Source organism: Protopterus annectens, chromosome 3.part1 (assembly GCF_019279795.1).
Source record: "Protopterus annectens isolate FY-2018-M chromosome 3.part1, PAN1.0, whole genome shotgun sequence".
In the NCBI taxonomy this organism is placed as follows: domain Eukaryota; kingdom Metazoa; phylum Chordata; order Ceratodontiformes; family Protopteridae; genus Protopterus; species Protopterus annectens.
In genome coordinates this window covers 627,465,484-627,493,357 of record NC_056732.1, presented here as the reverse complement: position 1 = coordinate 627,493,357, position 27,874 = coordinate 627,465,484, and positions in this window count along the sequence as shown.

Below are 27,874 nucleotides of genomic sequence, written 5' to 3'. Positions count from 1 at the left end.
AACACCAACTTTTCAAATAAAATATGAACTACATTAAACATTTATCAAACTTTGTATGAATGCAGTCTTAGATAACTAGTTAAACTAATACCATCATTGAGGCCTGGCTTACATAAAGCATTTAATCTAACTTGCCAACACAACTCTCTAAAATCCAAAATGTCCACCCATGGGTCACCTCTAGGGTCTTGGAGTATTTTATCAATAACTACAAATTTAAAACTATGTGATGGAAAGTTCACAATGTGCCTATATAGGGCATTATTCATGTTTTTATTTTTGATATCTCTAGCGTGCTCATACATGTGTTCCTTTAACTTCCTCTTTGTTTTACCTATATAGAAGCATGTGCATTCCTCTGTGATATCTGTCCATGTGTGCCACTCACATTTCATGTCATTATGTGAAGTTGTATATTATGATAGTGGCTTTAAAATGATTCCTTACTTATCAACTTGCAATCTTTCCTAGCAGAGTAATTCACCAAAATATAAAATATATCATAAATTATATAATCCAAGTCATATATAACATGTGATAGCTGTAAATGTGTGCAGCATACAATTACAGTTCTTTCACCATGTTGTACAGTAAGTGTCGATGCCATCTTCAAAATGAGGCCTTACTCAGCATGTTGACATGTTCTCTTGCAGAGTTATTCACTGAAATATTAAACAATATCATAATTTTCATAACCTAAATCATAAACAAAATGTGATGCATGTACAGGTGTGCAGCATCCTATTACAATTCTTTCACCATGTTGAAAATACTGATACATCTTGAAAATGAGGTCTTTGAAGGATGGCACATTTAGAAGTGCAGCACCCCATTCCTTTATGCTAGACTATAGTGTGACTATTGGAAAATTATTTCAAGTACCTAATACAGGTATAGGCCCCTCAGCCTTCTGATCTTCCAGCACCAAAGCTAAGTGTGCTAGCTGTTGAGTCACTGACATTACTTAAAAGGGCACACGAATGTGGGGTTGGCATAGTGTGTAAGGTCTTTACCTCATAGATGCAAGGTAAGGGTTTGATTCTGACTCCTGGCTGTTGACTAAACTTAAACTTATTCAAGAGGATATGCAGCAAGCAGAGGGACACACATATTTAAAAAAACATCTAAGAACAGTTTGTCACTCAAAATACATTTAAGCTATGACAATAACAGAAAGTCTGTACCACTTTCAGAGAGAAAGGGGGACTTATGCTTTATGTAATTGTGCAGCCTGTTTGTATATCTCCAGATCTTGAATTTTTGTACATCCATCTACCAGCTATATATTTAATCCAAACTTTTTATGCAGACTGTTCTACTAGGTATATAGTGTATTTGCTATGTGTGTCAAATGCTGTTTTTATATAGGTAAGACCTGTAGGTCATTGAGAGAATATCTGCTTGAACATGTTGGATATATTAGAAACAAAGATGTTACTAGTGCCTTGTTTAGACATATATCTGAATTTAATGACCATTCTTTTAGATTTTTGGTGTTACAGTGTATATCTCAGCGTAATAGAGGGGGTGATGTTAATAACCAGGTGGAAAAAGCTGAGACAAGATGGATTACTGTTTTACAAACACAAAGATTTCCTGGGTTGAATGGGTGTGCTCCCTTAAAACCTTTATTGAAGGAACATAAATTGCCTTGTTAATTAGTCATTTACTATGGTATATATACTGATCATTTTGTTTTGTACTTTGATGAAGTGCCTGGTGCTGGGCATAAAAGCACTTACCTTTTATTAAAACAAGTTTTTATTCAGCCTTGTGTGGACTGGTATATACGTTTTTATTTTTCCTGCAGATATCCTGATCAGTAGTTTTCAATTTATTAGCTAAGAATTCGGCATCAATTGCATTCAGGGTTCCTAACCCAGTTCCTACACCTCCTAACAAGGTATCATACCAAGCCCATCTTCTTCTACACATTTCAGTGCTTGGGAAAGTAATATTAAAATGCAATACAGTCTTTTGATATTTTTGCTCTACATATTTACATGTTGAAGGATTTTTTACTATTTGATCAAAATGTGTTGTAAAATTATTTATAGTTATAACTGAAGCCCGTACATTCCTATTACTAATTTTAGAACTGTTCATGCAAAATGATACACTAATATTTTGTAGATGCATAGTAAAATTAAAAATGTCTGTATCATTTTTACAACAATTATACCTAGTTTCATAATTTCTATTACAACTAATATCAAGATTACAGCATTTTATATATGTTTTTAGTTACTTCAGTCATAACTTCTCCTTCATCTAACAATTGAAGATACACACGTCCTTTTTGTGCTCTCCAAATAGTTACATTCTCTGTAATTATCATATTTGCAATGCCTTCATTAGCTGGACATGTAAAATTGATTTATGTTCTAGTTCTTGTACTATTAGTCCACCCCCACTGTATCATTGTAGTATTAAGTTTCTGTACTTTCACGCCGGGTGTTATGGATTTGACCAGATGGACTCCAGACAGTATAATGATCACTATGCATTTCAATAAAATCTGAAATCACAAAAAGACAATATATTTATTGTTGTAAACATTTATTTGCAGGTACATATTCCCATGTTCCTGTCCTGGTCTCATTACTAGAATGGTGTTATCTTTTCCTGTAGCAATAACTTCAGCTGGCTCAAGCAATTTATTTGGTGACTGGATCCAGATTTTTGCATCATGATTTATGTTTGTGGATCCAAATCACTTATCTTGTCAAACTGTCACAGTGGTGAGGGCTGTTCCCTTTATCACAGACCTGCCATACACTGGTATTATGAGAAGTTGAGCCACTCTGTCCCCGTTTTGTATTAGCATGTCTGAAGTGCCACTGTTTATTAATATCACTTTCATAACAGCATCCCTGACTCCTCCCATAATCTGTATACCTTTTAAAGTTAGCCCTGATTGCAGCGCTATCAAACCACAATGTTCAGGTATTTGAACTCCTACTCCTGTTTCAATCAATTGAATGTTTCTGGGTTTTAACCTATAAATTTGTAAGGCATGCAAATCTCAACCTGCTGCTACTGGAGTTGCTCTAAATGGAGCCAGAGAACCCTTTTTCATTTCCCAGCACATAATGGTAATGGTAGCTACGAAAGATTTGATCTCTGATGATGGAGTCAACATCCTCATTAGAGGAGTCTCACTTTCTGCAATTGGTCTGTTGTTTAAAATTTGCAGAGCCATGTTCAAATTGTCTCTTCAATTTTGTGGGGACCATTTCCCAACTTTATTAATTGCTCTTTTAACAATCCATTCATTTGCTCAATCAAACCAGCCACTTGTGGGTAATAAGGGATGTGAAACACCCATTCAATGTTGTGCTTTGAAATAATGTGTGTTTACTATAATCCTGTACCATTTTTCCCTTAAAATGTGAGCCATTGTAAGTTTGCATCTGGAGAGAAATGCCATAATGCAAAATGATCAAGTCAATTGTTTTCAAGGTGTGTTTACCTGCGTAGCTCTTTTACATGGATAGGCTAATAAATACCCTGCTGTACATACATATTGACATTTTTTACTGAAGGGTAATGGTCCTATGTAATCAAGCTGCCAGATCGGCCCATGTAGCCTGCCTCTGCCTAAGTGCCCCTGTACAATGAGTGGCATTGGTCTAGGTTGCGTATGATGACATACAGGGCACTGTAAAATAACAGTCTTAATTACATCCATAGAAATCAGAATACCTCTTGTTTGTGCCAACCTGTAAGTGGCCTTTTCTCCCAAATGTCCACAATTCTGATGAACCCACTTTGCCATGCCAAACTGCTCTAATGTATTCTTATCAGTATGCTTGTCAACCTCTGCTTCAGCAATTTTAATTTGCTCATCTGTAATAAAATTAAAACATCTTTCTAGAGAATCAATTGCACAGTGAACACCTACATGATACATCGTAACAGTGCTCTGAGATAGCAGTTCCCATATGTGCTGCCATAATCCCTTTCCCCATATCTCTTTTGAATGTATATTCTAGTTATTCTTTTCCCATGTAGGCAATCATGTAGCTAAAAGATTTGCTACAGACCATGAATCAGTGTAGATATGGCATGTTCCTGGTGTTTCCTGTCTTAAATCTTGAAATACTGCATACAGTTCAGCATATTGGCTACTCTTACCATCACCTGTGGTGGTTAACAACTTTTTAGTGGTAGGATTGACACAACTTTCCAACATCTTTTGTTTCCTACATATTTTGCTAATCTGTCAGTACACCAGGCATGTTGCCTTTGCTGCATTGATCATCATCATCATCCTCTTTCGGCTTTTCCTGTTAGGGGTCACCACAGTGGATCATCTCTTTCCATTTCTTCCTATCCTCTGCATCTTGCTCTGTCACACCAACCACCTGCATGTCCTCTCTCACCACATCCATAAACCTTATCTTAGGCCTTCCTCTTTTCCTCTTACCTGGCAGCTCCATCCTTAGCATCTTTTTCCCAATATACCCATCATCCCTCCTCAGCAGATGTCCAAACCAATGCAATCTCATCTCTCTTGCTTTGTCTCCAAACTGTCCAACATGAGCTGACCCTCTAATATACTGATTCCTAATCCTATCCATCCTAGTCACACTGAGTGCAAATCTTGATAATTGAGCAAAAGGTTGTCCCCATTTAACCGGAGATTCAACCACTAATGTTGCTTCAGGTGACAATTGTAATTGTGATTCATCAGTCACAGGTATCTGAGCTATTTTCTCATGTAATCCCTTCTGTACCCATTTTAGCCCGATCCTGAATGTACCATTTCCATTTAATTACACTGGCTTCTCATGCATGTCCTATGCATTTTGGGTGAACTCATTACCCACTGCATAATGGGAATTTCAGGTCTCAAAGCTATAGTATGTCCTACAGTCTTTTATTCAGTATCTACAAGAGCCCAGTAACAAGCTAGTAGTTGTTTTTCAAAGGGAGTATACTTACTCCCAGCTTCAGGAAATTTTCTAGTCCAAAATCCCAAAGGTACTCGCTTTGCACCTTGCTTTTGCCATAAGCTCCAGTTAGCATATTGATCATGTACTGACACGTGCAACTCTATTTCACCATTTTGCATGGGTCATAAATCAAGACCTGTTGTATAACTTGCTTAGCCCTTTCAAATTCTTGTTGTTGTTCATCTCCCCAGATAAATTCATACTTTTCCTTGTTACTTTGTACAAAGGAGAAAGTATTTGGGTCAAATGAGGGAATATGTTGCCTCCAAACTCCAAACAATCCAATGAATTGTTGTGCCTCTCTCTTATTTTGAGGAGTTGGGAATTTTAAAATCTTTTGCCTAGCTTTTGGTAAAATCTCTCTGTGCCCATCATGGCACTGGATACCCAGAAACCTGACAGTTTGAGCCAGTCCTTGGATTTTAGCAGGATTAATTCCCCACCCCTTCAATTTCATGTGTTCAATTACTTTTTGCAGTTGTTCCTGCACTGTCTTTTCATCTGATCCCTGAATCAGAATGTCATCTATGTAATAAGATATTTGTATATCCTTTGGAACTTCTACATATTCACAAGAAACCCTTATTCTGGGGGATTTCAACCTAGATCAGTTCACCTGTATATCAGAACCACCAAGTAATCTAATAAATCTCCATGGCTACCAGCATCTAGTTCAAATTACAACTAGATGTGATAAAAAATCTAAAAAGGAATCCATCCTTGACTGGGTCCTAACTAACAACCCCACATTGTACCCCCACACAGGCAGTCTCCCAGACACCTTAAGTGACCACAACATAATGTACCTTATACGTAGTAGAACAAGCATATGCAAAACCACTAACTATAAATCCACTAGAAACACAAAAAAATTTCTCTCCTGAGGTCCTCAATTCTTTACTCTGTAACTGTGACTGGACCTCCCTAAAAACCCTCCCACTTGACCAGGCTGTAGCATATTTCAACAAAACATTTCTACAACACCTAGACACTGTTGCTCCATTGCACAAAACCAAAGTTAGAACCTCTAGAAACCCCTGGCTAAACCAAACAAATCCTGAAGTCCAGAGACACTGCCTGGCTTTACTACCAAAAAAACCAAAAAAAAAACACAAAGCCTAAGTACCAAGGAATGTGCAACCAAGCAAAAAATGCATTAGGCTGGACAGAAAATCCTACTACACAACATTACAAACTAAATACCAACACAACCCCAAAAAATTTTGGAAAAATGTAAACCAGCTATTAAAACCCACCCTAAAGGCTACCCCAAACCAACCATCCCTGACACTAAAGTTCCCATTGAAACACAATTCAACTCCCACTTTGTGAACTCAATTCTATCCTTAGTATCACAGGACAGTTCCATCCTCACTATCCCCCCAACATAAATAACACTAATACAAGCTTTACCCTTAAAACAGTTTCCACCAATTCAATCAAAAGCATGCTCTCCAAACTAAAAACCTCATCAACAGCAGCCGACCTACTCCCCAGCTATTTCTTGAAACTCACTGCAGATGCTATTGCTATCCCAATCTTCACTCTCATAAACAGATCAAGTGTTGAAAACTATATGCCCAAAGTCTGGAAAATATCCTATGTTACACCCATACATAAAGGTGGGACCTCCACTGAACTTAATAACTGCAGACTCATTGCTGTACTCTCCCCCCTGGCCAAAATCCTAGAAAAATGCATCCATACCCAGCTGCTAAAATATCTCCTAGACAGCAACATCCTGTCACCTACTCAACATGGTTTCAGACCTGCCCACAGTACAACTACAGCCCTCCTCTGCTTCACAGACACAGTAAACTGTCTCAAAAATGAAGGTCTGCAGGTGTCAACTCTTTTTTTGGATATGTCCAAAGCATTTAACACAGTCTCACACCACCAAATCCTGCTAAACAAACTAAACCAATACAACCTATAAAATTCCACTCTTACCTGGTTCCAAAGCCACTTAACTGACAGGTACCAAGGTGTGAAATGGGAAAATTCCCTCTCTCCTCAGCTGCCCATGACTATAGGAGTCCCACAGGGGTCTATCTTAGGACCACTACTGTTCACAGTCTTCATAAATGACCTCCATACTTCCACACAGCATGCATCTATCATTCAGTATGCAGATGATACTACCTTAATCTGTGCTGCACAAAACATTCCCACCCTCCTGCAAACAACTCAACTCGCATTCTCTGACATTGAAAACTACCTTACCAAAGCCCAACTTATCCTCATTCCAAAGAAAACTTAGCTTGTTATTATAACCAGTTCTAACAAAAACACTGATAACAGTCAATTCACTATCTACTCCACAAATGCTACTCCAATCGCTCCAGTGGCACAGGCTAAGCTATTGGGAATAACCATAGACTCCCACCTAAAATTTGATAGTCATCTCAACTTAACTATTAAAAAATGACATGCCAAACTGGGATCACTCTACCGTATCAAATCATTTCTTACCAACAACACAAGATCAGCCATTGCTTGCTCCCAACTTCTATCAACCCTACTCTTCGCATCTCTGATTCTGACTAATCTCAACAAAACTGAACTAAGCAAAATGGAAGCATGCTATAACAGAATTGCTGAAAATTGCTCATATAGAACTCATCACTGTACTACTTTGAGACAGATCTACTGGCTTTAACTGCCCAACCTCCTAACCTACAATCAGCTCTGCCTCTGTCATTCTATCTATTACCTCCCCAATAACTGTCCTGCCCTCAAAAACCTAGTACATCACACAGCCAAAAGGCATCTTAGATCATCACACAAACTACAACTAGAAGTCACCAACAGCTACAATAGCTTTGGAGATGCACTATATAGTAGTTCATTGGCTAAAAAATGGAAATTTCTCCCCACTAGCATACAAAACACATCACCCAAAGCCTCCTTTAAAAACCTCATTAGACAACATCTCAAGCAAAGTTGGCAGTGCCATGACTGCTCCTGATGCTAGTGAAAGTGGTTAAGGTACACATACTAAACCTAGAGTACTTGATAATAGTTTTCACACTTACTCACAAACAATGGCCAATATACAATGTATGTACTGTACCTGTGTACTATGTATGCATTCTACCTATGTTCCAAATTTCAGCTGCACACCAGAAATCTATTGTGTGCCTTTTGGCTTTTCCCAGTTAGGGGTCGCCACAATGGAACTCCGGTCCGCTAATTATTGGCAGTGGATTTTTATGGTGCCGAGTTGCCAGCCCGACAACCAACCTTCAAAGAAGGCACACCCATTTACGCATGCACCTACCTGCATGTCTTTAAATGTCACTCGACCGCAGGGAGGACATGCAGATTTCACACAGAAGGCACTCCAGCTGAGAATCGAATGGGAGGACCTCTTGCTGTGAGGCAACTACGCTAACCTCTGCATCACCATGGCCTTTATTTTTAAATTAATATTTACTTGTTTGTTTCCCTCCACTGTAACTATTGATGTGCTGCATACCACTGTAAAAACATGTCTCTTGTAATTTGTGTGTATACTGATCATATCAAAATATCTAAATGTATCTGTAATTTTTCTATGTGGAGCTTTACTCCCCGGGCCTCTGCTGAAAAAGGGCCTTTTCAGCTCAGTCAGACAATCCCGGTTAACAAATGCAAAATAAAAATAAAATAAATAAATAAAAACTTGTATCTCATCAAGATGTTCAGCCACTACCCTGTGACATATGGTTGGGCTATGTAGGTAACCCTGAGGTAAGCTTGTAAAAGTATATTGCCTACCTTGCCAAGTAAATGCAAACTGATCATAATTCTTCAAAGATATTGGTATGGTGAAAAAGGCATTTGCCAAGTCAATTACAGCATACCAAGTTCCCTCATGTTTTTGTATGTTTTCAATCAGTGTGATAGTATTCACAACTGCAGCCATTAGAGGAGGGTATGTTTATTCAAATCCTGATAATCTACCGTCATTATCCATGAACCATCACTTTTCTTTTCTGGCCATACCAGATTGTTCCATGTAGCAGTGGTTGTTTTTAAAACACCTACATTTAGTAAATCTTGAATAGTCTCCCCTATCTCTTTATGCCCTCCAGGAATGCGATGTTGTTTCATGTTCACCATCCTTAGTAGCTGAAGGTAGTTCTACTGGTGGCATTTTAACATGTCCCACCATAACAGACATAGCCGAAATGCATGGTTTTGTGCCAAATTGATATTGGCCATCTGAGCTCCAACTGTGGCTGGAGTGGTGGGGCTGTTGGCTCAACTGAATCACTTAAGTCACTAACTGATTCCCCCTTTCACTTTCCTGACCCTTGCACTTCTTTATCCCATCATTCTTTTTATTCAATCCTCTGTTTTTATAAAGATCCCACATACTCTGAGTATCTCTCCCATTTATTTTATCCTTACTCACTCCAGCCCTAGGTAGGGCAGTAAACATATCTTTCCTTGGCACTCAATTTGAGGCCCCTTTCAATCATCCTGCTTGTTTTCTTTCCTATTTCCCACGTTATTTCTGGGTCCCCACTCTCCCATTATCCTAACTGCCTATGGCTTCAATGACAGTGGGTTACCTGTTTGATTGATTAATGGTATCATCATTACATGTTTGTTAGCTAGAGGGGCTAGTCTGATGATTTTATTTCTTGCAGGTACAGACAGTGCACATTGCATTAATGAGTCTGCCTGTCCTATAAAAATAGCAGTTTTCATCCTTGCCAACACTTCAACTGGGAAGCCCCCTTTCAGCAAGGCGGGAGTTTCTGTCAGGAAAGTTCCTGGGCAGTGTATCCACTCCACAGGTGAGGCTTCTGTCTGACTGAGCATAAAAGTCCCATCTTTTACCGGCTATCTGTGTTGACACAGACATGATTAGCAAAGATTATGTTGAAACAAAACATAGGTGATGACCAGATGCCCTGGAATGCTCTAAGTAAGCCTGCTAGTTCATGTGGTTACCTGAAAACATACAGAAATGTGCAAAACAAGCTATCTGCCAGGGTCATGGAGCTTTTGCATAAACAAGCAAGAATGTGAAAAACAAGTCATAAAGTAGTCTCAAAAACAAGAAGGAATGTGTAAAACAAGTCATAAAGTGGTCTAAAAAACTAGAAGGAATGTGAAAAACAAGTCATAAAGTAACCTCATTCCCATAGTTACATAGAAAAAAAATACAGGAAAAATACAGCATAAAAATATTAACCCTTTACTATATCCATTTTACTATGCCAAGTCAGCAGTCAATTCACTTACACTCAAGGTATACCTTTCATATCACATTCAATAACAAGTAGAAAGAGAAACTTTGAAAAGACATTTGAAAGCTTTATGTATAGAAGTACTGGACACTGCAAAAGTTTATGACAAAAGAGATTTATGGATTAGTGGCTGGTATTGTAATACTGTGTTAAAACAGAAAGAGAAAAAAATATATACATATACCAAGCATGATAAATGTGGATGGGGGATGGGGTGTTGTAAAATACTGTGAACAACCCAAAACATTTTTTGTGTAGAAAAAAGGGCATTTGATAAATAACTGTGACAAAAGAAAACATTATATTTATGGGGAAATGGGACATGATGCAAAAAATGTGGAATGAAATGTTATAAATGTAACAAAATTGGACATTTATGGATGGATCACAAAAATGAAAATAAGAGTAAGGAAAAGAAAAAAAGAAAATGAACAAAGAGAAGAAACTTCAAAAGTAGTAGAAACAGTAGAAAAAATAGATGAGAAAAAATAATAAAGAGGACATAGAAGAAGATTATGAAATAAGTGAAGAATAAGGCATTAACTGGGAGATAATAAAAGAGGAAAAATAATTATATTGATAAATGGGTAAAAGACAGAAAAAGAAAATGTAAAGTACAAAAGAAAAAAGAAAGGAAATGGATGAAAAATAATGTACACAGCTAAAGATTGGGGCTTGGTATACTGATTAAGGTGTTTGACTCACAGACACAAGGTACAGTGTTTGATTCTTACCTTTGGGAAGAAAAATTAGTTAGGTTTAGAATGGCCTATTTAAAAAGCTAGCCTAGTAAGTAGCTATGAATTTACGAAACCTTGAATCTAAGGGAAAATGAACATTTTAGAGTTCTGTCTATAAATGTGAATAGTATTAAAACATAATAAGAAGAACAGGAATTTTGAAGAAATATAATATATGTGATGTAGATGTCATTATATTAGAAGACACAAGATTTTTAAGAAACAAGGAAAGATTACAAACAGAGAAACTATCGGGAGGAATGATAATATGGAATTTGGGAAAGGAGAGAATAGCCATATTCTGTAGAAATACAGTAAAGATATTAGATATAACTTTAGCAAAAATGGGAAGATTAATCATTGTAGATTTAAAATGGAAAGAACAAGTCTACAGAATTATGGAGATAAAGGAAAACAAGGAATATATAAAAATAGGCAAAGGAATAAAAAGGATAAATAATAATGCATGAGATGAAGAAGGAAAGAGATTAGTAATACAGTTATGGAAATATAATATTACTATGAGAACATTTTGGATGGTGGATGATATTTAACGAAAATATAACAAATATTTTTTTCTTACAGTGGCAATATGATGTAAGAAAAGTAGAGAAAGAAAAATATAAAAGAACATAACGATGCACTGGAAGATTTAAAACATAATGAGAAAAAGTACTTTGACAAAGAAAAAGAATTATAAGAATGAAATCAAGAAAAATACAAGAATTGTTATATAAGCAAAGATATTTTTACAAGGAAAAAGAGAAGTATCAAGTTATTGTTAAGCAGATTAGTAAAGGAAGATGGTAGTTTAATAAGAGAAATAAAAAATGTAAAAGGAGAAATATTAAGAACTCAGGAAAAGATTATGAATAGTGTAGTACAATATGTACAAGATTTTTTAAAGAAAAAAGAAGGTACTGGAAACAACATGGAAAGTAGCAATTGGAGAGACCCCAAAAGTTCCTCACCAAAAGGATAAGGACCCAAAAAATGTCATATGCTGCCAGAAGAAAGAAAAACTCCATTCAGTATTCAGTTGCATGCCGCCTGTGCTCATGGTGACATGTGCCTGCCCTACAAGGCCATGTCCAACCCGAATTAATGGACACATGCCACACCAAAAAACCAAAAATCAAAATGACTTAAACCTTAAACGGATATAAATAGGACATATAGACATGATGGAGGGAGGATTTAGACTCCAGAGACTCCTAGACCTTTGGGATGGAACAAAATCCCGACGCTAGGCAGAGCTCCTCGGCTGGCTCCTTGTTCAAGACCTGTGGATGACTGATGATGGGAGATGAGGTTTATCCCAGGAATCATCATCCTGGACCACTCCTGAACAAACTAAACAACAACTTTCTGAGCACATTATTTTCATTATAGGCAAAGTGGCGTAGTTTTCAAATGCTGGTGGGCAGATAGCCATGCCTAAACAGATAGCCTCCTATGAACCTATAAGTAAAAAGTTAACAGAAAGAAGAGAATAAAGAGTTGGGTAAGAAGATTACTTTAAATGAGCTAGAGAAAGTATTAGGACAAGTAAGTATAAATTCTGTTGCAGGCCCAGATTGAATAGGGTATGAAATGAAGGGTTAAATGAAGGTTTTATGTATAAAGAAATATGCAATAGAATACTTAAATTCATATGGAAGAAAGAAGATAGAAGACAATTTAAAAAATGGAGACCAATAATATTAAATATTTATTATAAGATCTTTATGAATATAATACAAAAGAGATTTGAAACAAAAACAGAAAATATTATGGAAAGCAGCATATATAGTATAAAGCGGAAGGGTTGTCAAGAATTATTAGTGATAGGGAAATTGTGGATGATATTATGAACAGAAAAAAAAGAAGCAAAAATCATGATAGGAGACCTTAATAAGGCATTTGACACAAGTGAACATGAACTCATATGGGTAATAATGAAAGAATATAATATAAATGAAAAAGTTAGGAAATGATATATGTTAGTGTATAGTAATAATAAAAGTAAAAATACTTGTAAATGGTTGGTTAAGCCAAAAGGTACATATGAAGAGTGGTGTAAGACATGGATGTCCAATGAGTTGTGTACTCTTTGCATTAGTTATGAATGTGATAGTATGTGAAATAAATTACAAAATGAAGGAGACGTGGTATATAACACCTGAAGGGTTAAGAATTCCAGTTCTGTTAACATATGCAGATGACATTATAATTGCAAAAAAATGGATAAAAGAAGTAATAATTTGCAGAAATGAGTGTCTAGAGATGATAGAGATGGCTTGAAATAAAGATAAAAGTAAAGGTTTAGGTAATGCAGAAAAGGCCAGTGGTATATATTTTACAATTAATGAGATTTTTGTATTAGGTATAACATTTGGGAATAAAGATGTAAGTAGAATACAATGGGGAAAAAAAACAATAGAAGAAATAAAACAGATGTCTTTCTGGAGCACATATAAATTATCATTCAGAAAAAAGGCTTATTTGATAAATTCAATACTGATGGAAAAATAGCATGCTTAGCAAGTGTATTTATGTTGCCAATAGTATTTGAAAAGGAATAATTTCAGATATTTTTTTCATTTATATAGGGTTCTAGATTAAACCCTGTAAAAAGAAGAGGTTTGTATAGAAATAAAGAAGAAGGAGGTTTAGGGTTAATTAACCCAGTGGTATACACTGCTTCATTAAAATTTGTTAAAGTGGATAAATGAAAAAAGATGTGAGATTAGTAGGAAAGTTATATAATAAATTTTGGGGTATGGTAAAAAGAGCAAAAGACTGTATAAATGAGGAAATAAAATATTATCAAGGAAAATATTTTGTGGAAAATAAAAACTGATGGTACAGAAAAAGGTATATTACTATGTAAACCATGGGAAATATTAAAGGTATAAAAATAAGAGCAAATGGTGTAATCAGAAAGTAGAATGTCAAGATTTTATTTGGAGACTGGTACTAGATAAATTGCCGGTAAAAGGAAATATGCTATATAAGAAGAAAAGTGATAGAATAGATTTACATTGTCAACAAGAAAAAAACTATGGAACGTGCATTTCTGAAACGTAAAAGAGTAAAAACATTATGGGGAAACTACGTAAAGACTTTCTTTCTCAAGATATAAAAGACATGGATAAAACATAGATATGATTAAATATGGATATAAGACTAGAAATAAAGAATATGTTAAAATAATAGATAAAAGTTATTTTATGTTATATGGGTTATATGGAATGAAAGAATAAATGAAATTATGTTTAATGGTAAATGGATTTTAGCAATAATATTAAGTAAAATGAGATGGTGTTTATGTGAGAAGGAGTAGGGGGGTCTAACAGAGATGAACATTTAATATGATTGCGTTAACAGATTTGTGTGTGTGTGTGTGTGTGTTTGTGTGTGTGTGTGTGTATATATGTGTATATATATATATATATATATATATATATATATATATATATATACACACACACACATATATATATATATATATATGTGTGTGTGTGTGTGTGTGTGTGTAAGTGTGTTTGCACACTTGTAAATATTTATAAATATAAATATGTAAATATTTTGCTCTAAATTTGTGTAATGATTCTATTTATTTTTTTCACTCTATTAACATTTAGCATATGTCTATGTGTTCCTACTGTGGTGAACTATCTGACATATTGTATCTATATCCTTTGCTCTCTTGGAATATTATTGTACTATTACTATTATTATTAATATTATTATTGTGGAGCTTTTCTCCCAGGGCCTCTGCTGAAAATGGACATGTATCCAGTTGGACTATCCCGGTCAACAAATGTAAAATAAATAAAATAAATAAATATATAAATAAAGGGCCCCTACTCTTTTCAGTGGGAGCTACCACCAACTCAAGCAGATGGAGCCTCAGTTTAATATCTCATCCAAAGGATGGTACACTCAAGGGTGCAGCACCCCCCCTTATACTATACTGTCAGCAATTGATCTACCTGGTGTGTGAATAGAACCCACAGCCTTCTGCATCAAAGGCAAGTGTGCTACCTGTTGCACTACTGACACTACAATAGGCCATTTGTATGGGAATATCTTCCACTTCCATGAGAGGCTTCCTCTGACTATGAACAAGCTGTCCAGAAATTAGCTGGTTAACTGCTCAGAGTCTTGTCTGCACTAACATTGATACTGACAGTATCGTCTGTGATCAGAGTAGGGTATGTACCTAGGCTGGTGGTACACAGGGCCATTGAAGGGTGCACACTGAAAGCTAACATTCCTACAATGGGGCAAGGCCAGGCCCATGGGGAGGATGGCCCCCCTGTTGTAGAAAGAAGTAGCAGTCCACAAAAATCACAAAAACTGATTGGCCAAAGAAGAGCCATAAAGATGATAAGAGTGGACTATTGAGGATAAGAAAGAAATTATGTATTGTTATTATTACGTAAAAAGCCCATAATTTCCAGACACAAGATATACAAAATGATTAAGAGAGAAATTAAAAGAAATTAGAGGAAAGAAAAATATTTCTGCAGGAAAAACTGTCAGAAGATTCAAATAAAAATTTGCTTTCATTAATACAACAGATTTTTGAAAGACAGTATATAGATCAAGAAACTTAAATCTGTTTGGAAAAAGAAGCATCTGAGGAAGTGCAAAAATATAAACAAAACCTAGAGATATTTGAAACATATAAATTTTCAGGAGAAACATATAAAAAATAAATATGGACATGGGAAAGAAAGAGAGATTTGATATGGTACAGTATTTATGCAAAGGAGAAAGCCAAGTTAACTAATATAGAGAGGCAGTCTCAAAGATATTCAAAGAGAAATACAGGCAAAGGCATCCAGATATGGAAACTTTAACAATAAAAAAATTAATATCACAAAGATGCAATGTGGAAAAGATGATTAGTAAAGCAGAAGTTAAAGAAATAGAAGTTGAAGTTATGGAGTCCCTGCGAAGTGAAGGATTTAATGTAGAAGGTCTAAAACAGACTACATCACAGTATGATGGAGTGAGTCCCCAGAATAAGGAAAAGCAAGAAGATCAGGAGACACGTGAAGAAGAAATATGGACATGGGAAAGGAAAAGTGATTTATTATGGTGTAATATTTTAAGCACTTTCGTTTCGTCAATAGGAAACTTCATCAGAAAATGATAAAAATGCAAACAACCCAGTTTAAATACTCCCCCTAATTAACCATTTATAGTACTGCCTACATTTTTTAAAAAGACAAAGGTACTATAAACGTTACACCACTATAGAATTAATTTTTTTTATAAAAGTGTATTCCCAATTGTACTTTCAGTTGTATTGGTGTATTGGTTTATTGCCAAGGACTGTTGGGTTTGGGACAGTTTTTGTATTGCTCTCTGTAATTGTTGAACACACACACACACACACACACACACACACACATATATATATATATATATATATATATATATATATATATATATATGTTTTTTAGAAAAGCATATGTATTTTTATATTCTTACATATTTTTATATTTCATATTTTTGAACTATGGGTTATTAGGACGTATGTATAAGTACTATTTACTATTTTATTGTTCTATAGTGGTGTAACGTTTATAGTACCTTTGTCTTTTTATAAAATGTAGGCAGTACTATAAATGGTTAATTAGGGGAGTATTTAAACTGGGTTGTGTGCATTTTTGTCATTTTCTGATGAAGTTTCCTACTGACAAAACAAAAGCGCTTAAAATAAAACTTTTGGATTCATTTCTGGCTTCTTCATTAATTTACGAATTTGTTTGGACCTGTGTTCTACGTGTTTATGGTGTAATATTTATGCAAAGGAGAAAGCAAAACTAGCCAATATAAAAAGAGCAGCTCCAAAGATATTTAAGGAGAAATACAGGCAAAGGAATCTGGATATGGAAAACTTTACAATACAAAAAATAAGAAGAATAATAGGAAAAGTAGAAAAAGAGATTAGTAATGGAAAAGTCAACGAACTAGAAATTGAGGTTATAGAGCAGCTGCAAAGAGAAGGATTCAGAGTAGAAAATCGAATGCAGAAAGCACCACAACAGGATAGAGCAATGGATATCCAAATTAAGGGGAAACCAGTGGAACAAGAAGCAATTGGTCAGGTGCCATATCAAGATATTTTGGAGCCTTCCACAGGGAACCAGTATAAATGTTCACTTGAATCTAGACAGCAAGGAAAGGAACAGGAAACTGTGGAAACCCTGATGCAGTCAATGTTAAGGAGTGATAGGCCAGTGAGTTCCCATATGACAGAACAACAGATAACACAGGATGAAATTGAAGAGAATGTGCCACAGGAAGATGCTATAGAACTTTCTATAGAATGCCTGCAGGAAACGGAAAACAAGGGATGTGCCCTCAGTATGGAAGAAAATGAGTTAAGAGAAGAGTTGCTTGATTTAATGGACATGGATAGATATATTAAGATCAATGAGAGAACTGATGAGAGACTGCAGAAGGTCAATAAAACCCAAAAAGTCTGAAGTCTGATAAAACAAATGAATGCAGTAATTAGGACTGTCCATAGAAATCCATGTGATATAACAGAAGTAAACAGGATATACTACTGTGCTGCTAAATTAATAACTGATAAAGTTCTACCACAAGAACATAGGATAGTGAGGGAAAGGAAGGGGAGAAATTGAATACCATCATGGAAATATTGAATAGAGAAAACTATAAAGTAATTAAGGCAAGAAAGTGTCACTGTTAGAAGAGTACAGAAAAGGGAACAGAGCAACAAAAATACTAAGAAAGATAGATGTGATTAAAGCAATGCGCAGTATTAAAACAGACCAGGATCTATCATGCACTATCACAAATAAACTAAAAATTTCAGCACAGATAAACATAAGGGAAAAGTACAAAATAAGCAATTTATTGATGACCCAAAAAAGTTTTATAGAGAACTGGGAAATAAGGTAAAAGTAATTGAAAGACCACCAAAAAAAGAGGAAGTAGATACCATGAAGATCCTGTAGAACGTAATAAAGATGCTAAATGGATAGAAGAAGTAAAAGAAAGAATAAGATGTTTAAAGGTACAGGATATGAAATGGGATGAAATAACAGTCAAGAGAGATAGAAACAAAGTTTATAAAAGCTTCTAACTGGAAAACCCCAGGCCCAGATGCAGTACCTGGTTTACATTCATTTTGTCGAGCGCACGTTGCTCGATCATGCAGTACACCGATTTTTCTCCGCAAATTTCTTAATGCCGAACAGTCAGAATGTCATAAAAAACACAGAATTTGACATTTCCAACCACTCTACCACCTAAACAAGCGCTACCATGGGTCAAAAAGGGGGTGATATTTTGCAATTCTCAACAATTGCGATCACTTTTTGCCGCACTGCTTTCAACAATAACCCGATCGATCATCCACCGGCTGATCAAATGCATGCATACTGCAGTACCTAACTTTTGGTTAAAAGTATTAACATCTTTGCACAAGGATTTAGCCATGAGTAAGAACTATTTATATGAGCACCCTGAAGAGACACCACACTGGCTAACAACAGGCAAAACAATGCTCTTACTTAAGAGTGAACCTGCAAGCTACCCTAGAAATTATAGACCAATAACTTGCCTTCCAACGATGTCTGACTGACGCCGACAGAGTTTATAGTCATTTAGAAGAAAACTTAGTTATTGCAGTAGGACAAAAGGGCAATAAAAGAAAGTCATATGGAACAAAGGATCATTTGTTGTTAAATAAAATCATAGTGGAGAACTGTAAAAAGGGGAAGAATCTAAGTATGGCATGGAATGACTACAAAAAAGTATTTGATAGTATCCCACATTCATGGATAAAAGAGTGCTTAAAAATGTATAAGATACATCCTACAGTGATTGACTACATTACAGTAACCATGAAACAACGGTAGACCAAATCTGTAGTTGAGCCATGATAAAGGACAGATTACTATCCCAGGGATACAAATTCAAAGGGGGGTAATCCAGGGTGACTCTCTGTCACCATTGCTATTCTGCCTTGCCATTAACCCATTAAGCTGTTTAACAGCTTAGGTCATGGCTACAATTTGGCTCCTAGAAAACCTCAAAGTCTAATGACTTCTCATCTTCTTTTTGTCGATGATTTAAAGCTGCATAGCTCATCAGATGAGGAACTGAAAGCACAGCTGCAGGTTGTTAAACTTTTTCAAATGATATTAGAATGTCATTTGGTTTTGATAAATGTGCAAAAGCAACCTTTAAAGCAGGAAAACTGCAGCACCAGGAAAACATCATGGTATTAGAAACCCAAAAGATTCGAGAAATTAAAAAAGCTAGAGTCAGGAATTGTGTGATGCTGTGTAATCCCTCAAAAGGAGAGGCAAAGACATCCACTCCCTGTTGGCAGGGTACCTAGGTTCATAGTTTCATAGGTAAGTACTAGGCTATCTGCCCGAGGGCATCTATAAGCATAGCCAGGATGTGTTGGCTTTTGCCGCCCCCTTAGGTTAGTTCCCTGTACCTCAGTCCAGCAGAGCCATTAGTTCCCTGTGCTTCTGTCCAGCAGAGCCACTGCAGTGATCCCTGGGGTACATTTTCTGTTTCCCATCCACTCATCAAGGTTTCTCTTGAAGAGTGTTAGTGAGGTGCTCTGCCTAATGTAGACTGAAATCCTGTTCCAAAGCATGGGGAGGCCCTGGGACAGGAATCTATCCCTCCAGCACATCCTATTTATCATTGTGGTGAGGTTTAGATCCCTAGAGCATGTGGCTCTTGGGGATTTGTTTTTTTTAGGTGGAGCATGTCCATCAATTCTGGGTTGGACATGGCCTTGTATGTCAGGCAGAGATCACCTCTGAGTAAGTGGCATGCGACTGAGTACAGTTGGAGTTTCTTCAGTTGGGCTGCATAGGGCATCTGTTTGAAGCCAGTAATGCTCTTGGTGAGGAGTAGAGGGGCACAATAACCTCTTTTGTTCTAGACGCAAACCCTTTTGTGATTAGGTGGGCCACATAAAAGGATTTTCTAGCAACCTTGGCAATATGATTATCAAAGGAGAGATTACTATCTACTTGGGTCCCCAGATCCCTTATTACATTTTCTGTATTTAGGGGACTACCACGTATGTGGTAGTTCATGGGCATTTTGTTTTTTCCAAAGGGGATGACTATGCGCTTTTTGGCATTTAGCTTGAGGCCATGATTTTGACACCATGTATCCGTCTCAGTGAGACCCTTCTGGAGGATGTCTGTATCAGCTGGAGAGTCAATTCTGGCCCCCAGTTTGCAGTTGTCTGTGAGCTTGGTCAGCCATAGTCCTCCTGTGCTTGCCTGTACCTCTGAGAAGTATATAGCAAACAAGAGGGGTCCCAGGACTGAGCCCTGGGGGAACGCCACTTGTAACTGGTTTAGAGTTGGACCTAGAGCCTGCAACTATCACCGTGTGGGTTCTATCCATGAGCCAATTGGCAACCCATCTCGTGACGTAGGGGTTTATGTTCAGGCTGGTGAGCCTGTCTATGATACTAGAATGGGGAATGGTGTTGAAAGCCTTTCTGACGTCTAGGTAGGCTGTGTGGACCTCCTTTCCCTTGTTTAAAGCCTTGGTAACTGTCTCAAAGAAGTCCACCAGGTTTAGGAGGCATGATCTGCCCTTAACAAAGCCAAACTGGGTAGGGTCCAATGTTTGAAGGTTCCCAATGTCTCTGTTAATGAATTCCATGATGATGCGCTCCATAGCTTTGCAGACCAGGCTATTCAGGCTTATAGGGCGATAGTTCCCGGGGTCCATTGTGGCTCCACCTTTGTGAAGCAGGATAACTGTTGCTGTGCGCCATTCTATGGGTATGTAGCCTGTAGAGAGGCTGAGTTTGAACAGTGTGTTTAGGTGAGGGGTTAGTTCATTTTGGAGGTCATGTAAGATACAGCCTGGGACACCGTCTGGTCCCATTGAAGCTGTATTTTAGGCTTTGGATAGGGCTGTTTTAACCTGTGTATCAGTGATTGCTGGGGCTCTACATTCTTCTGGTCTGGTTATGGGCCCTTTAGGGAGTGAGAAGGGGATGAAGTTTGCACTAAACCTGTCTGCCAGAATGTTGGCAATATCAGTTGGTTCAGTGTATTTTGTGCCATTCTGCACTAACTCAGAGCAGATCTGAGAGTTTCCACTTAGGTTCTTGACATAGCTAAAGAATGCTTTGTGGTTATCTTTGGAGTCCTTGGCAATTTGTCTTTCGAAGCTAGCCTTGGATGATTTTATGAGGGATCATAGTTTCTTGCCGATACTGATCAGGGATGTCTTTCCTTCTTGGGATTTTACTCTTTTCTGTACTAGTTTCCTCCTTCTATTGTATAGCTTGTTTATGGCAGGGGTCCACCAGACTGGTTTCCTTTTCTTGGAAGAGTGAGTCTTGGTTTTGCTTGGGATAGCATGATCCATGCATTCTTGCAGGTGCTCACAGGATGCCTTTGTAAGGGATTCAGCAGCTTGGACAGCATTGTATTTTAGCATGGGGGCTGTGAACCTTTCCACCTTGGTCTTAAGTAACGTGAAGTTTGCTTTTGAAAAGTTTTTCACAGTGGTTTCCTTGATTGGGGGTGGGGGCAGAATGTGGATATCCAGAGTGATTAGTCTATGGTCTGATCTAACTAGCGAGGGTTTGACCTCTGGTGTAGAACACCGGTCGCCCATGTTGGTGATGACCAGGTCCAATATGTTGTCACCTCTGGTGGGGGTGTTGACCAGTTGATCCAGAGTGTTCGAGTTTATAAATTCTAGGAAGCATTGGGCAAGAGAGTTAGTACTTGAGAAGTTCTCCCAGTTAATGTTTGGGTAATTGAAATTACCCAATATTAGGGCATTTGGTAAGACCTTCATATTTTCCAGTGTCTCCAGAAACATTGAATAGGGGTCCTGGGTCATGGTGGATGATCTGTAGCAAGCTACAATTTGAATTGCAGTTTTGCCCTGTTAGTTGCACATGGATGATCTCTGAGGCATTGTGCTGTGCCACTAACCTGGAGGTGTGGGTATCCTTGATGAATATGGATACACCCCCACCATTTGTGTTTCAGTCCAGGTTCTGTGGCCGGAAAGTATGGTATGAGTTACAGCCTGGTAGTGCTGGGGTGCTCTCTGGAGGCTACTGCACAGATATCGATGTTCTCCATACTGAGGAGTGCATGCATTTTGAGGTTTAGACTTCTGGCGTTGGGTAGCATTACTCTCAGTTTTTGGTTACTTGTGCTATTTACGGTGGTGAGTTGGTCTTTTGAGCCTTGCCTAAAAAAGGCACTATGGGGGTGGCAAAAGCCTTGGCCAGTATTCAAAAGCCTAAGGGTGACAGGTGCAAGCCATCTCTTGCGAAGCAATGTGGCTTATCGAGCATGTCATCACAGGTGGACAGATACTGTATCCCCTTTGAATGACACCATAAACTTAGCCAATTGTTGAAATCGATATTTTTTTCTTTATACTGTGGCATCATTCTTGGTGAGGGCAGGATGCTACTCAGGGTCAGGGTCATACCGGCCTGGGCTACATGTTCAGAGAGCTCTTCCATGTCTCTTTTCATGTAGTCCAGGGAGGTACATCTCAGGTCATTCACATCAACATAGACAATGACAGAGCCATATTTGTACTTGTTCTGGAGTGACCTGAGTGCTTGTGTTATGTAGCGGATCCTGGCACCTGACAGGCAGTTAACTGTAACCTTCTCGTTGTCCAGCCTAGTTAGTGGGACATCAGTGTGCCTGACTATAGAGTCATCTATTACTAGTGTGTTGGGTATGTTATTTTGCCTTAAGGGCTGTGATTGTGTGGCACACTGATTATGTGAAGTATGTGTTTCATGGTTTGTGATGGGGTGGGGAGGTTGCTTGGGTGTCTGCTTTTGAGGTCTCTGTTGCTTTTGCAGATTTTTATTTAGAGCCTCCAAGTATGTTTTTGTGTATTTATGTTTGTTATTTGCTGGTGTTGGTTTAATAGGTCTATGTGAGACTGGTGGTGTGTTGCAAGTATTATCCTTCTCCTCTTGACTGTCAGCTCCAGTCTTGGGTTGAGAGAGCTTTGCCTCCAATTTGGCTGTATAATTGCATCTCTCGCCTATATTAGTGTTTGGTGGTAGAAAGAGAGGGTTGTCTGTGTACATGAGGCAGTTGTAACATTGTCTCAAAATGCCCAGATTCACCAGTTGGACTGGAGAGTACACCTGAAACTTCCCTTTGGACATGCCTGAATAGGTAAAGTGAGCTGTTTTACTGATTAGCTGGTAGGGACAATTAGAGAGCCTTGTCCTTCTGGACAGTATAGGGGGTCTAGTGCTAGGGTAATTAGTGCTTGCTATGAGTTTTGAGCAAGTGCTGGGCTGTGAAATGAATGGTTTGAGTGCTTAAGTTGAAAGTTAGTCTAGTTCCAAGGGAAAAATTGAAGAGTAGACTTCATGGAGCTGGGAATAATTTAGCCCTAGCTAACCGGCACTGCCCGGCGTGAAACCACGCAAATGCGGTTTTTATAGCGGGGAAATGAAAGAAATAGAAATTAGCCCAAAATGGCCAATAAACTGCTAACTTCTGGGCTACAGTAAACAAGGCACACAAATTTCAGAAAGAAACAGATCAAATAAGCAGGCACAATAAGTCTTTAACCAGAAATTCCCAGCTCAGAAGGGCAGAATCTAGCCTCTCCTCCCACAAGAGTGCAGACTACAAACCTTCTTAATGTAAAATAACTGGCCTGAAGCCCAAGTGCTTAAACCAGAACTAATGTGTTTTTAGAAAAACAGACACTGAGCCTTCAATCAGCAATTCTCAACTTAGAAGGATGTAAGCTACCTGTCCTGCCACAACAATGCAGTCCACAAACCTTCTTAATGTAAAACAACTGGTCTGAATTCCAAGTGCTTAAAACAAAAGGCTTAGAATAACAGTTACAGTTTAATCAGGCTACTACCAAGCAGTAATAACTGCAGCAGAATAATACAATTGAGTACTTTTAAGAAGAAGCACAAGCAAAATAAGGTAATAAAGTGGGAAGAAACACAATTACAATAAAAGCAGATGAATAAAGTGCAATTTTTTATATAACAACAGAAAACGAGCAAACTGATTTAAACAAATTACCCAATTAACCAGTAAAAAAACTCAAAATGGAGCCCTGTTCCAGCAATCTTCAATCTGACAAGTTCTAACCGCACACTGCTGCCACTAGGGTGCAGGGGAACCTTCTCCAAAAAAGATGGCCTGGATTAGTGCTCAAGTTATACAAACAAAGCTAGATTCAGCAGGCCTGAATCTAGTCTATGCTACAGCAGAAAAGGCGTATCAATATCAGAAAAACAGTTCAAATGAGCAGGCACAGTAATCCTTTAACCAGAAATTCCCAGCTCAGAAGGGTAAATCTAGCCTCTCCTCCCAAAAAAGTGCAGACCACAAACCTTCTTAATGTAAAATAACTGGCCTGGAGCCAAGTGCTTAAACCAGAACTAATACACTTTTAGAATAACAGACACTGAGCCTTCAATCAGCAATTCCCAACTTAGAAGGATGTAAGCTACCTGTCCTGCCACAACAGTGCAGGCCACAAACCTTCTTAATGTAAAACAACTGGTCTGACGCCCAAGTGCAATAACCAAAAGACTTAGAATAACAGTTAAAATTTAATCAGGCTACTACCAAGCAGTAATAAATGCAGCAGAATAAACACAACTGAGTACTTTTAAGAAGAGGCAAAAGCAAAATAAGGTAATAAAGTAGGAAGAAACACAAATACAGTAAAAGCAGATAAAGTGCAATTTTTTTATATATAACAATAGAAAACAAGCAAACTGATTTGAACAAATTACCCAATTAACCAGTAAAAAAACCTCAGAACTGAGCCTGTTCCAGCAGTCTTCAATCAAACAAGTTCAGGGCCTAAGTGGATATGCCTACTCAAATGTTCTCTCTGTATTAGGCAGGATGAGCTAATGAGACTAGACTAGGATAGAGCTGGGACAGGGCTGAGAACAGATGGGAATGGTAGGAGTGTCTGAAATCAAAATATGATCTCACTGTACTCGGTTGAGTGAGCAAATGAGATGGGCTCAGGAGGAATGTTCAAACACAAATTTACAGGAGGGGCAGTCAATTCCAAAGCCACCAAGATTAATACCACAACAAGAACAGGGAGGGTGGATGGGGAAAACTAACTGCAGACAGAACGAGAACAGAGAGAGTGAGCTCACCATTTTCAATAACTAACTGCAAACAAAGAGAGAACAGAAAAAGAGCTAACAATTTTCAGTAACTAACTGCAGACAGAGAGAGAACAGAGAGAGAGCTCACAATTTTCAGTAAAGAAATAAATAAGCAGATAAATGCAGTATTATTTTAACACAATATTCAATGAAACAATAAACAGAAAAATAAAATTAAGTACTGTCTTATAACACTGCAAGTTTGTACTTATCACAGCTTGTAATAAAGTTGATGTAGGGTATGCAAAAGCTAACCAAACAGCTCAAGTATGCAACTATTCAGCAGAAATAATTTTAGAGATAAGGGACTAAGACTTTAAGGCACAGAGAATCCCTCCAGGCTAAGACTTCTACACCGAATAACAATGAAGTGAGAAGAATAAACGAACTGCAGACAGAGAGAGAGAACAGAGAGAAAGCTCACAATTTTCAGTAAACAAATAAATAAGCAGATAAATGCAGTACTATTTTAACACAATATTCAATGAAACAATAAACAGAAAAATAAAATTCAGTACTATCTTATAACACTGCAAGTTTGTACTTAGCTTGTAATAAAGTTGATGTAGGGTATGCAAAAGCTAACCAAACAGCTCAAGTATGCAACTATTCAGCTGAAATAATTTCAGAGATAAGGGACTAAGACTTTAAGGCACAGAGAATCCCTCTAGGCTAAGACTTCTACACCAAATAACAATGAAGTGAGAAGAATAAACTAACTGCAGACAGAGAGAGAACAGAGAGGGAGCTCACAATTTTCAGTAAATAAATAAATAAGCAGATAAATGCAGTACTATTTTACGAGAGGATTCCATCTGTATACCATGCTTTGGATGCAATTTGAAAATACTAATAAAAATATTATAAAATGGATATTTGTTTTTCAAACAACAGACTCCTGCTCTGCTGAATTGCAAATGCCATATACCAGTATAATAATCTAAATACATTACAAACTAATAATAACACCCCCACAACAATTCTGGGTGAGTAAACTTAAATAACTCAAGCACAAATGCAACACAGAGGTACACATTAACAAAAAACAATTATGCATGAGTAAACTCTCAAGGACTACAAAAATCAGACAAGCACATACTGAAAACCTAAAGATAATTAATTGGAAACATGGCTGATTTTATTCTCTTCTACTACATGGTGAAATGACAAATGATACATTCAAGTAAAAAGTTACTTCACTTCATTCCACTAATACAAATGAACTCCGGAAGGTTGGCTATGTTTTCACAGTTAAAACTAAGGTAGAAGACAGCACCAGCACTGTGGTATAGAGAGATACAGCTCTGACTCTGACCCCAGCTGACCAGAATTTGACTAGTAGCCCATATGCTGGAAAAGCTGGCTGGACTGAGAAAGGACTGACAAGGTGAAGCCTGCTTACCTCTCTTTGCTGGAAGGCAGGCAGTGAATGCACTCCTTGCAGTTTGGGCTCTGTATTAAATTTCTGGTGAGACCTGGGATTTCCGGAGGCACTTTACCTTTAAGGTATAAGGCATTTGAGAGGATGTGTCTCATGGAAGTAAAAGCTATGACCCATACACATAGCCTTTGCAGGTCATCCCTTGAAACATTGTGGGCATGTGCAATGTGAGGCCTAAATTAAAGTCCCCAGTTCCCTGAACAGGATAATGGCAATCCTTCTGCTGCATGCCTTTTTTTCCTTAGAGGAATTAGTGGACAGTAGGGTGTTTGCCTCACTGGGGAACAAAGAAAGCAATAGTACAGAACTGGGGAGCCACATAAAAAAAAAAAAAAAAAAAAACACAAGGAAAAAATTGTAATTTAGAAGACACACAGCTTATATTCCTTTTCCACCAAGTAAGGCTGCCAAAGAGATGTGTGCAAATTGTCTTGGCAATTATAAGAAGTTTTTTATTTCAAGCTCTCACTATGCCCAGATCAGAATGGAGAGGTAGGGAAAATGTTATTATGTGTAAGGAAGGTAAAGATCTATCTGGAAATAAAGTGCACATTTTCATAGTTCTTGTTCCTGTACTTCCCAACTGTTCAGGGTTTCACAGACCGTCCATATTTTTGTCGCATTTTTGTTCAGTTCCCTATAAAATTAGTGGTTTTCTGGTAATTCATTGAGAAGTGAAATCACTATATGACAGACATTTGAGTTTTAGACTACATATCCTTTGCAAAATGCATGCTACTTCAAAAACCTGTTATTCTATCAACTTTCTAAGTTTTTAAGTGCAATATTTAAAATCTGTTTCTGATTTGGGGCCTTTGCCTCTCCCCCTCATTATTTTTGCCTTTGCCCAGATTTTTTGCTGTAAAAGGTTCATACTTATGCCTACTTCAACCTGGGCTGTCAAAAAAATACCAAGTTGACAAATGTAATAACAGTAAGAACCACAAGATGGCAGCACAAGCTAGTCTGACATTTTAACCGTATCCAGTAGAGTTGGTGCATGCTATCACAACATTCTCAGTTCCTGTCAGCTTTGCCATTGTGTGATAACAATAAAGAATCTTAAAACTCTGGATATGCTGTGATTAATATATGTCTACTGTGGACTTTCATCATGAGCTTTTTACTCTAGTGATGACATCACAGGTGGCGTTTGCAAATAATCCACACGTGTTCCCTGTAGTGCTACTATAATAAAATATTAACATTTTTTATCCTGACAGAAAACATATCTCTCAAATGAAAAAGAAGTTTCAAACACTGAAAAGATGAAATAATATGTTTATTATTCTTTTGAA